At 42.0% G+C, this 11210-nt stretch overlaps 1 long non-coding RNA gene across 1 annotated transcript in view; it reads right to left on the bottom strand.

The window, feature by feature from the left end:
* LOC106009769 (uncharacterized) overlaps positions 1–11085 on the bottom strand; it is a 28580-nt gene extending 17495 nt beyond the window's left edge. The window contains exon 1 of the long non-coding RNA XR_015439853.1: positions 10993–11085. This is a non-coding gene — a long non-coding RNA (uncharacterized LOC106009769). The remainder of the gene's footprint in view (positions 1–10992) is intronic.
* Between the last annotated feature and the right edge of the window lie 125 nt (positions 11086–11210).

The raw sequence follows: 11210 nt of genomic DNA on the forward strand, positions 1-11210 counted from the left end.
AATAAGGTCAGCAGGTCTTCCTCTGTGCAGAGAGAGGGCGAGGTATTTCATAAGAAGCACTGTTACCACTCCTGATGTACACACAGAGCAGTAAGGGAACTCCCTCGAGGGAGTGTGGGACTTTACATTTGACAGACCACAGTCATATCTGTGGTCTCATTTGAATTCTTGCCCCTGCTCTGTCAGGGTCACAGGACAGATACCACCCTCCTTACTATACAGAGGCAGCTGTCAGAGCTGCCTGTTCCTGGCTCATGGGTGTGTTGTGGGGGGCGGGGGGGAGTCTGTTGTGGTGGAATGGACCCCTCTTCTCACTTCCCTGCAGGAGAATTCCCCTAATTCTGTCACCTTCAGGCCAGAAGACTTGTTCTGGTCCATGATGTGAACAGTGGTTTGTGTCACTTTGGAGGAGCTTGAAACCTCAATATGTTGTTCACTGGCTCTTTTTTCCCCTCTGCCATGGAATGTGGCAAAGTTCTGGAAAGAGAGCTTGAGTCCTAGAGGGAAGATGAGGTGCCATGGGGGTAATTGACACATTATAAATACAAGAGGAGCAAGAAATAAACCTCGGAGGTTGTAAGTCACTGAGATTTGAGGGATCATTTGTTATACAGCAAAACCTAGCCTGTCCTAACTAATGGATTTATAAAGGGAATATCCTCTTCTGAGAGCAAGGAGTTTCGAGGCTAGACTCTAGATCAATCTTGAGTGGTCTATGGTTGTGTACACACCACACAAGCACATTTGGATTTATTTTTATTTTTTTGGTACTGGGGATTGAACTCTGGTCCTTGAGCTTGTGCAGCAGGTGGCAAAACCACTGAGCTAAATCCCCGGCCCACTTGCGCATTTGGAGTAGCACAAGGATATAGGAAAAGGAAGACCCAACCCAGACCAATGCCAGCCAGCCTCTCTGGACCAGCCAAGCCTGCAGAGCTCTATTTCCTGTTCTTCCCCTCTTCTCCCTCTGCTGTTCTTTATATTCCTCTTTGGAAATCCTTTTGATGTCTATTGGACTCCATGATAGCAGCTAAAGGTTTTCTTCTTCCCCAGTTTACTTGGAGAAACTGCTTCAGGATCTGTTAATTGGCTCCCAGAAATAATAATAGCAATGTCTGCTTCCTGGATTTTTAATCCCTACCAGACACAAGGCTAAGAGATTTTCATGCTTAACCTCATTTTATCTTAATAACTACTAGAGGAATTCAGTACTGCAATTCCTCATTTTATAGACAAGAAAATGAAAAATTAAAGGCCTTCCTTAAGGAGCTTATTATCCAAAGTCTCAGCTACTAGAGGCAAGGCTGGGCTCCAATCCAGTTAGTGTAGGGGTAATTTCTGAGTTGTCATCTTGGGTACTTGTATGTTCTCAGTTTCCATTACACTTACTTGCTCTGCTATTTCTAAGCCCTACTCTTTGTTCAGAGGGAACAGAGGAGTTCAGAAGGGAACTCCTTTTCCCTCATCCTGGTTTCATTGAGGAACAATTTTTTCCTGACTCCTCTCCTTACTTTATGCATTCTGGGAAGATGAAGGGCTGATTTGTTTGCAAATTTGAGAATACTTGGTCATGCTCATCTCAGCACTGTCTTTTTTTTACTGGCAGGAAACCGCTCCTAGGATTCTGCCCCCTCAGCAGCTCCGTCCTAGACTTTGCAGCTCAGGTCCAGAATTCACTTTTAGAGGTACCCATCAGCCACTAGCTCTAAAATCCTCTTCTCCAACCTGGCTGTATCTGTAAGAAAGTGACTATGCTGGCCTTTGTCTGCTTCTTTCTGTTATATTCCTCAAATTATTCAGAACTCAAGCAAGACAAAGGGATGCTATTTATTCAGAGTTCCATAGAGAACCCCAAATAAGTACCCTGAGGGAATGACTCTGGTGGGAAAGGTTTTCCTGATCTACTGCTCATCTTGGTGGCCTTGGGATTTAATTCCAACTTCCTGAGCCTTCAGGCCACTCTAATCCCTGTCCTCTCTCTCTCTTTTTTTTTTTTGGTACTGGGGATCGAACTCAGGTCCTTGCACTTTCGAGGCAGGCAGCAGAACCACTGAGCTAAATCCCTGGCCCAGCCAGTCCTCTCTTAAGCATAAAAGTATTGAGTGGCGGAAATAGATAAATGCTTTTCAATATCCATTATTTTCTTCCTCCATTAGTAGTAATACTCTCCCTGAACAAAGAATAATTTTCCCAGCATCCTTTGCAGCTGGGCATGGCCAGGTGACTCATTAATAGAACATGAGCAGAAGTAATGTGTACAACTTCTGGTGAGACACCTAAAGTGATAGCACACACTAGCAAATTCCTTTTCTCCCCTCTTCTGGTGGCAACTGGATTCAGGATGTCTGAGTTTTGTTTTGTTTGTTGTTTGTTGTGTGGTACTGGGAACTGAACTCGGAACCTTCACACTGAGCTACATCCCCAGAACTTTTTAAATTTTTTATTTTGAGACATGATCTCACTAAATTGCCCAGGCTGGACTCAAAAACTTGAAATCCTCCTCCTCTGCTTCCCAAGGTACGGGGATTTTAGGTGTCTGCCACCACACTTGTCTTGGATTAGGCATTTTATTTATTTATTTATTTTTACTTTTTAGATGTACCAGGGCAGGGTACCAGCCAGCACACATTTGGATTGGTCTACTGCAACTGTTATGACTGATAAATGCTCTGCTACTATTTTTTTTTTTTTGATTAGGCATTTTTTGTTGTTTTTTGGTACCGGAGATCAAACTTGTGTCCTTGCACTTGCACAGCAGGTGGTGGAAACACTGAGCTAAATCCCCGGCCCTAGGCATTTTTAACTATGACATGGAAACATGTTTTTGGGTGGCAGTGCAGCAACCAAGCCACCTTCAAGCTGCCATATTGCCCCTGGACTACCCACCCAGACTTCCACAGGACCCAGAAATAAATTCTATCTTGTGAAAACCACTATCATTTTGAGTCTCACCTGAACCTATATGTTCTAATATAAGTACAGACCTATGAAATTGCCTCCCAACTTGAGAGAGGGATGCAGGGCTCTGGCAGGGGCCTAAATGTGCACCTGATCCACAGGTATGAGGAATTCAGTAAATGAAGGAAGGATGAAAGTTTCAAGTATTTGTTGAATGCTTAGAATATTTCAGATATTGCGTCAGATATGTTCAGATACACTTTTTCAGTGGGAGTAGAATTATTATTCTGTTTTATAGTTGAGGCTCAGAGAAGTTAAGTGATTTGACTAAGGCCAAAAGCTAATAGTAAGCTATGCTGGAAATGGAGCAAGGTCAACCTGACTTTCAAAGCCACATTCTTTCTTAATCGGATACCATTCGTTTATTGTCCCCTTCCACCAAATACAGTCTGCTACGGACGATAAAACCTCCCCCTGTTATGAGACAAGTATTTTTGCATGGCTTGTGAGGAGAGGCCTAAGGGCTGAGGATTTGGCTCAGTGGTTGCGCTGCCTACCTTACAAGCACAAGGTCCAGAGTTCAATCCCCAATACCAAAAAACAAAAAAACCCAAAAAGACAACTGGAGCTGGACAGCGGTCCAGAGCCAACTCCATTGGGTTAAAATATATATGGGCTGGGGATTTAGCTCAGTGGTCTTGCTGCCTGCTGTGCAAGCACAAGGACCTGAGTTCGATCCCCGGTACCAAAAAAAAAAAAAAAAATTGGTTGGTTGTAAAGAGAGGCCTGGCTCCTCTTTGTCTTAGAATCTTTCAACAGATGTTTGCAGAGCAAACAGTCTTGGAGGATAGAAATAACTTTTCTTTTCAGAGCAGAGATAGAAATATTTCCCATAATAAAGAATTTGACTTTCCTAAGCTTAGGGTTCTTCTGTAACGTGGGAGATACTTTTATACTTCTTTAATCACTGAATTCCTCATACATGTGAATCAGTGCACTTTTAGGTCCTCACCAGAACCCTGCACCCCTCCTTGAAATTTGGAGGCAACTTCTTGAGTCTTTACTTAAGTTAAACATATGGGTCCTGGTGACCATAAATTGAATCTCATTTTTTTTTCATGTCCAGATACCCTATTTGTATCACCACCCATGGGACTTGGAACAGAGGGAATAAATCCAAGCTTACTGATGCCTGCTGTGCCGTGAAGAATAAAATCCTTTACCTCTGAACCAAAGGTCTCACATCTTCTGCATATACTCATATGACTGAGGCAGGCTAACTTAGCTGGTAAGTAGTATAAAGTCTCAGTTTTTGACAGCATCTACCATCTTTATGCCTTTGTCACCTCCAGTGACTATTGTGTCAGATCACACATACTTCCACCTTACTTTTTTTTCTTTTGGTACTGGGGATCGAACTCAGAACCTTAGGCTTTAGAGGCAGGTGGCAGAACCACCGAGCTAAATCCCCAGCCCCTGTTCCACCTTACATTTTTGGGGTTTTTTTTTTTTTTTTTTTTTGGTACCAGGGATCGAACTCGGGACCTTGTACTTGCAAGGCAGGCGCCACCTTACATTTTCAACTAAGTGTAGTGTACAGGTTAAACAAAGTAAATGGTACCTCTGTTCATGAACTTAATTCTTCCCATAATTCTGACTGAAAATCAAATTGGATGAAAACCAAATCAAAAGGTTAGGTTCGGTGTTGACCTTATGGAGAAATTTGGTTTGCAACCAGAATCATGAAAAGAATTAGGTTCGTGAACCAAGGCATCACTGTACAATAATAAAGACATAATTTAAGTGTCAACTTGCCCTTTCTATTTGTAGATAAGTGCCTGCTTTAAAGAGAAAATACAATGAAAGAAGTTATTTTTTTCAGCACGTCTGTTTCCATGTGAATATCATAGTGTGGTTATTTTGCCACATTATGTGGTAATGTGACTCTAATTCAAAGATTCCTATTTTGTTTCATGTAACATGGCTTCTGAATCAAAACCGCCCCTGTGTGGCATTTAGTCAAAGAAATGGCTCTCTGATCCAATGTCAGAGGAAAATTTAGACAAAATAGTCTTCAAGTTTTTTCTTGACAAAAGTATGCTTTTTATCTTATGTGATTTGTTTGTTTGTTTTGAAACTGTAGATTGTCATACCCTCATAAACTATTGATATAGGGCAACAAGTACTCCAAATAAGCAAAATAATCCGAACAAGAGAAATATTATAACTCTCAACCTACTAGATATCTAAAACTCAAGTTCATGTTCTCTAAAATCTGTGAATAAATTCTAGGAACAACAGAGGTTAAAAGTAAGAAAAACTTATTGACAAAAAGAGCTTCTGTCTAAGAGAGACAGAAGGGGGACTGGTAAGCGGGTTGCCCGCCCACCTCACTTCTCAAAGGTGTTTTATGGGACAAAGCCACGAGGTGAGGTGGATACAAAGTCAGACAAAACTGTAAAATCCAATGGAAAATCATAAAGTGGGCATGAGGTGGGACAAAACCATGATCAATAAGATTATAAGTATAGCCAGGGATTTAGCTCAGTGGTTCCGGCGCCTGCCTCGCAAGCGCAAGGTCCCGAGTTCGATCCCCATACCAAAAAAAAAAAAAAAAAAAGATTACAAGTATAGTGGCCCAGGTAATATTGATTAGATGGAGATCAAATGGGGAAGCCAGTCAGTAGCAGGATTTCCCAGAAGGAATGGGCTAGCAAGTGATTGATGTCTATTTAGAATATCAATCACTGCTATTCATCCCTAGGGGAAATATGTGCGTGTAGTAGTTTCTCTTTTTAGGGTTAACCTTTAGTGACTGTGCTTTAATTGTTTTCTGTGCTGAGGGCCCAGCCTTGTCCAGTTGACATAATTTCTAACTAACTTAGCTGTCTGCAATACTGACTTCAGAGTATTATTTTTTTTGGCATCAGTAAAAAGTATATGGGAATGCAGGGTACAACATTTCTTTTACAATTGAATATACTATGTATTTACATTTATGTATCACTTTCTTTCATGACAATAAATCAAATCTAATCATTTTCATATACAGAGACTACAGATTCTCATCTCCTTGATTTTAACTTGTCAGCCTGCTAAATTTCTGCAATATACCAATTACCATTTCCTTTTTGGTTAAGCCAGAATTTTTTTGACTATTTGCTTTTTCTTGTCAAATTATGTATCTTTTGGGGGGGGGTACTGGGAATCGAACTTGGGTCCTTGCGCTCGCAAGGCAAGCGGAGGAACCATTGAGCTAAATTCCTGGCCTCCCCCCACCCCCAAAAATTAAATTATGTATCATTGGGAGTTAATCAACCATACTTCAAAATATATTAGTTTTTAAAAGTTAGGAAGCACATGCATATGGTAATAAAATTTAGAGTACAGATTACATTAGTTCTGCTATATCTTCAATATCTCCCAAGGAATTGGAACACCAATATTTTAATACGTGATTCTGGATTGGTGGCAATCTAAAGCCACTAGACAAAAAGGGGTGGAGAAGGGGGAAAAAATCTGCAGTCCAGGATAAGCTTGTGAGTCAAAATTCAAAAACATATGAGGAAAATTACAAAATTAAGCCTATAAAACCAATGACAAGATGAATTAATCTGGCTTTAGTAAACAGACAGATATGTGATTTGGAAATGACTAAATGTTTAGGCTTGGGAAAGTAGTACATGTAAAATAACACCTTTTATTTATTTATTTTTATTTTTTCTTGGTTTTTTTGAGGCAGGGTCTCCCCTTGTAGCCCAGGCTGGCCTCAAACTCATGATAATCCTCCTGCCTCAGCCTCCTGAGTGCTGGGATTACAGGCATGCGCCACCACACCCAGCTAAATAACATCTCTTTTTATAAAAGAAATTACAAAAATATATACAGAAGTGAAACAAGACCAGGTGGCTATGACAGAGTCGGTACCTGGAGGTGTCTCCCTCTGGAATGGGTGGTCTTTCAAGTATCTACTGTATTTTCCAACAGACCTCCAGCCCTGGCATTCACACCAGCCCTCTGATAACAACACCTCCTTACAGTCTTCCTGCCTGGGACCGGGGGGGAGAGAAGACGAGAGAGTAGTTCCACCTCTCTCCAACTAGAGCCTCCACCACCCCACTCCCTCCACCTGTTTTCCTTTGTGTAGCAAAGCAGATCAGAGAGTCTGCTGCCCAAACAGATATGTGGCCACTGCCGGTCCCCTCTTGCTACAGCCACACTCAGTCCTCACTAGTTAGTCTCTTGGAGCCCCTCTCCTTTGGCTCTAGAGAAGAAGGCCCCATGTAGAGAAAGAAAAGATGAGTCCCCTCCAGGCTGAACTTTCTTCCCATTGGTCCAGCCTATCTTTCCGCTGGTCACCGATGATGGTGTGTCTGTGGGGGAGGGGGCAGGAATGGGGACTGGGTTGGAGACTAAAGAGTGGAGGTAAGAATTGATGTTAGAGCTGGATTCTTGAACAATGGGTCTTCCACTGCTTTGCTGGAAGGTAGCTGGTTCCAATACAAGGGGAATAGATATGATTCGCAAAACCTGCTAAACATCTGAAACTTGAGTTCATGTTCTCTAAAATCGAAAACATGAGGGCTGGGGATTCAGCTCAGTGGTGCTGCCGCCTGCGGCAAGCACAAGGCCCTGAGTTTGATCCCTGGTACCAAAAAAGACACCAAAAAGTAAGGGAAAAATGAATTCTAGGAACTACAGAGGTTAAGAATAAGAACAATTTATTGAGAGAAAGATAACTTCTGTCTAAGAGAGACAAAAAGGGGACCGGAAAATGGGATATCTGGGGACCGTGTTTCCCAGGGGGACTTTATGGCGCAAAGCCATGAGGTGAGGTGGGTTCAAGGTGGGGCAAAACTATAGTAAACTAGTAAGACTGCAAGTACAGTCCCTTAGGTAATATTGACCCAATGGGAAGTCACAAGGTGAGACAAAACTATGATCAACCAATAAGATTACAACAAGTATAGTCGCTTAGATAATATCTATTAAATGGGGATCAAATCGGGGAAGCAAGTCACATTACAAGCATATAAGGAATGAGCAAGGATTTTCGGTCAGGGCTGGGTCCGGGATCTTTCCTGGAAGAGCTCCCACCCAGGTGATGGATACCTATTTAGAATATCGATCACTGCTATTCATCTCTAGGGGAAGCAGGTGGGTGTAGGAGTTTCTTTTCTTTTACAACGCTGACCTTCAGTGAATGTGTCTTGACTGTCCTCCATGTGGGCTCCTCAAGAGTCGGCCCTGTCTAACTGCCCACAAGATATCTAATTAACCTACCTATCCACAATAGTTCCAGCCACTGGCAGCTCTTCAAACAAAGAATATAGGCTCTGTTTGGACCTTTGTTTTCAGGATTGGCCTCAGCAGCAGTTCCGGGACAATAGGAAAAACCTCTCTTAGAGTCCAGTTACACAAACATTCTTTGATTTTAGAGAACACGAACTCGAGTTTCAGATGTCTAGCAGGTTTGGGGAGTTACATCTATTCCCCCTATATCACTGCAATGAATTTTCCATGTATACCTCTCTTTACACAGACACTGATTCTTAAAAAGAAAAAAAAAATCTTCAAAAGAATTAGCTGGAAATGCTGGCACGTGTTTGACACCTAAAAGACAGTCTTTAATTGTGCTGCAATTAGTCCCCCCATCTGAATATTCTGGGGCTTGTTAGTATGTGACAGGGGCTCTGAATTCACAACAATGTTTCTGGTCAAAGTTGCACCAAAGTGAAGTCTTAAGCAACAATTAGGGATCTACATTTAAACTGAATCTGGTGCTACAACTGCAAATCAGGAAGCATAGGGTAGGGCTTAGGAAAGGTAGCTCTGAAATCGTATGTGGTCAGGTTCAAGTCCCTACTGCCAATTTTTAACTGTATGAATTTATATATGTATGACACTCAGTTTTTTTCATTCATAAAATCAGATGAATATATTACTGGCTTCATGGAGATGTTGTTTGAACTAAACGAGAAAATACACATAATTTTTGGACACCCCTTGGCACACAAGGGCTTGGTAAACATAGATGAGCTAGGCAGAAATATATATATATATATATATATATATTTTTTTTTTTTTTTTTTTCAGGTAAAGGGGATCAAACTCAGGACCTTGCGCTTGCAAGGCAGGCAATGAGCTAAATCCCCGGCCCAAGCTAGGTAGAAATATTATAGGCAGTCAGATAGGGCTAGGTCCTCAAGAGGGTCAGGATAAAGGTGAAATACACCATAGCTGCAACAGAGACACATCAGTTGGAAACCCGGCCTCAAGATAAAGACAAGATGACCAGACCTACATACTTCCTCAAAGAACAAACTCTGGGCCTAATGAAGTCTAGATAGACATCAGCCACCCCAGTGAGTGACCAGAGACCTCTGGTCCCACCACTTCCTAGGAGAATCTTTGATCTTTCCATCCATGCTTGTTATGAGACTTGTTTCCCAATTGGACCACTATTACCTAAGCGACTATACTTGTAACTTTATTGGATGTTCATGGCTGTGGCCCACGCTGTACTCACGTGGGTTTTACCTTCGAAAACTCCTCTGTAACTTGGTTTCCCGGCTACCCACTCAGGACCCCTCCTGGCCCTCAGGTGCTTTCCTACCAATGAATATTTCCTACTCTTAACCTCCCTTGTTCCTGGACTCATTCTTTGATTTCTAGAGAACAAGAACTCCGCATATCAAACAGTTAACAGGTTGGGAGATATGTTTCATATTTAATTTTTGGTATTATTTCCTGTAACATTATCTATACATAAAGATTTCAATTCAGTTGACAGTCGCATATATAGTAACTTTCTATCCAGTCTCATGTTGATACCTGTACAAGTCATTACACTTGGCTCGCAGCTTTCTCTTTTATTTTGGCATAGGCAAATTTCTTAATTTCTAAAATGTTAAAATGTGACAACAAACTACTCGTTAGATAATCTAGGAATAGAATTACAGACTTCTAGGGCTGAAAGCAATTTCAAAATCAGTTTACATTAATTATGGTATAATAATCATTCCCATTTGAGTTCTTGTAGCATTTTGCATATACAGTACTGTCTCATTCAATTTTCACAAGGACTCATGTGATTTAGAAGTCACTGTCCTTATTTTGTAGAAAAGTTAAGTGATGTTAAAAGGCATACCATTATGGTATGCAGGCTGCAGGAAAAGGATTTGTTCAGGTCGTTCTGAAAATAAATCTACAAACTGACATACACTTTTCCAATGAAGTCTCATTTGATCATGGCAAAACCAATTTATCAAAAGTCTGAAGTGGGCCAGGGATTTAGCTCAGTGGTTTCACCACCTGCTGCGCAAGTGCAAGGACCCGAGTTCGATCCCCGGTACCAAAAAAAAAAAAAAAGAAGTCTTAAGTGCCAAAAGTGAACCTGAACTTCATTTTGGGGGTTCTGAGGCTCTTATTCCTTAGCCAAGCAAACACGATGCTTGGGGTCCACACTACTTTTAGAGACCCACAAATGTTTTAAATTCTTTTAAAATCAGAAGAAAAAAATGAACTCTAATGTCAAAGAAAATGGCTAATATATTTATCTCCATACAAATACAACTGCAAAATACAAATTAAACATAAATATAAAAATAAATCTACATGAACCAAGTCACAAGGCAAAAATTTCCAGGGCCCAAGAAAGTCGAAACGTGGCTTTTAACCAAGACTGATGTGGCAATAAAAGAGGACAAGTTGGAAGATGGGACGTGGCGGACAAGTTGTGAAAAATGTCACAATTCCACTGAAGAGAGGTTAAAAGAGACAGAGGTGGAACACGGCAGAAAGGGCCACCTCCTAGCTGCACGATCTTGGACAAGTGAGTTGACCAATTCGAGCCTCAGGTTGGCCACCATGGAGTGATGTGTCTCTGGGGTCTTTGGCAGGGACCTAGTCTGCCTTGCTAACCGGTATAGCCATGTACGAAGCGAGCAGTACACGAATTTGAATGAATGCAATTAATGTGCGCTAAGCACATTTGCCAGTACACGGTAAAGATCCGGTAAGTTGAAGCTTCTTCATTAAAAACAGTGAAAGTGATCCACAGTGACAACCCCACTCTTGGAGACCCAGACTCACCCATAGTTTGCACGCGAACCTGTGCAGTAAGTGCCCGAGGCGGCGAGGACACGAGACCGCGCTTGCGCCTAAACGCTCTCCCCAGCCCTTTCAGGCTCTAGGGCCAGTGGGGCGGGATGCGTGGCTGCCCGACGAGTCCGAGGGAAGGACTGAGGAATGGGCGTGGCTAGCAGGCCTGCCGCCTCCACCCTCTTCCGGGCTTCGCCGGCTGCGCGCGC

The sequence above is a fragment of the Heterocephalus glaber genome, unplaced genomic scaffold, assembly GCF_053883595.1.
Source record: "Heterocephalus glaber isolate CG9 unplaced genomic scaffold, H.glaber_assembly_v1.0 deba00001479, whole genome shotgun sequence".
NCBI lineage: Eukaryota > Metazoa > Chordata > Mammalia > Rodentia > Bathyergidae > Heterocephalus > Heterocephalus glaber.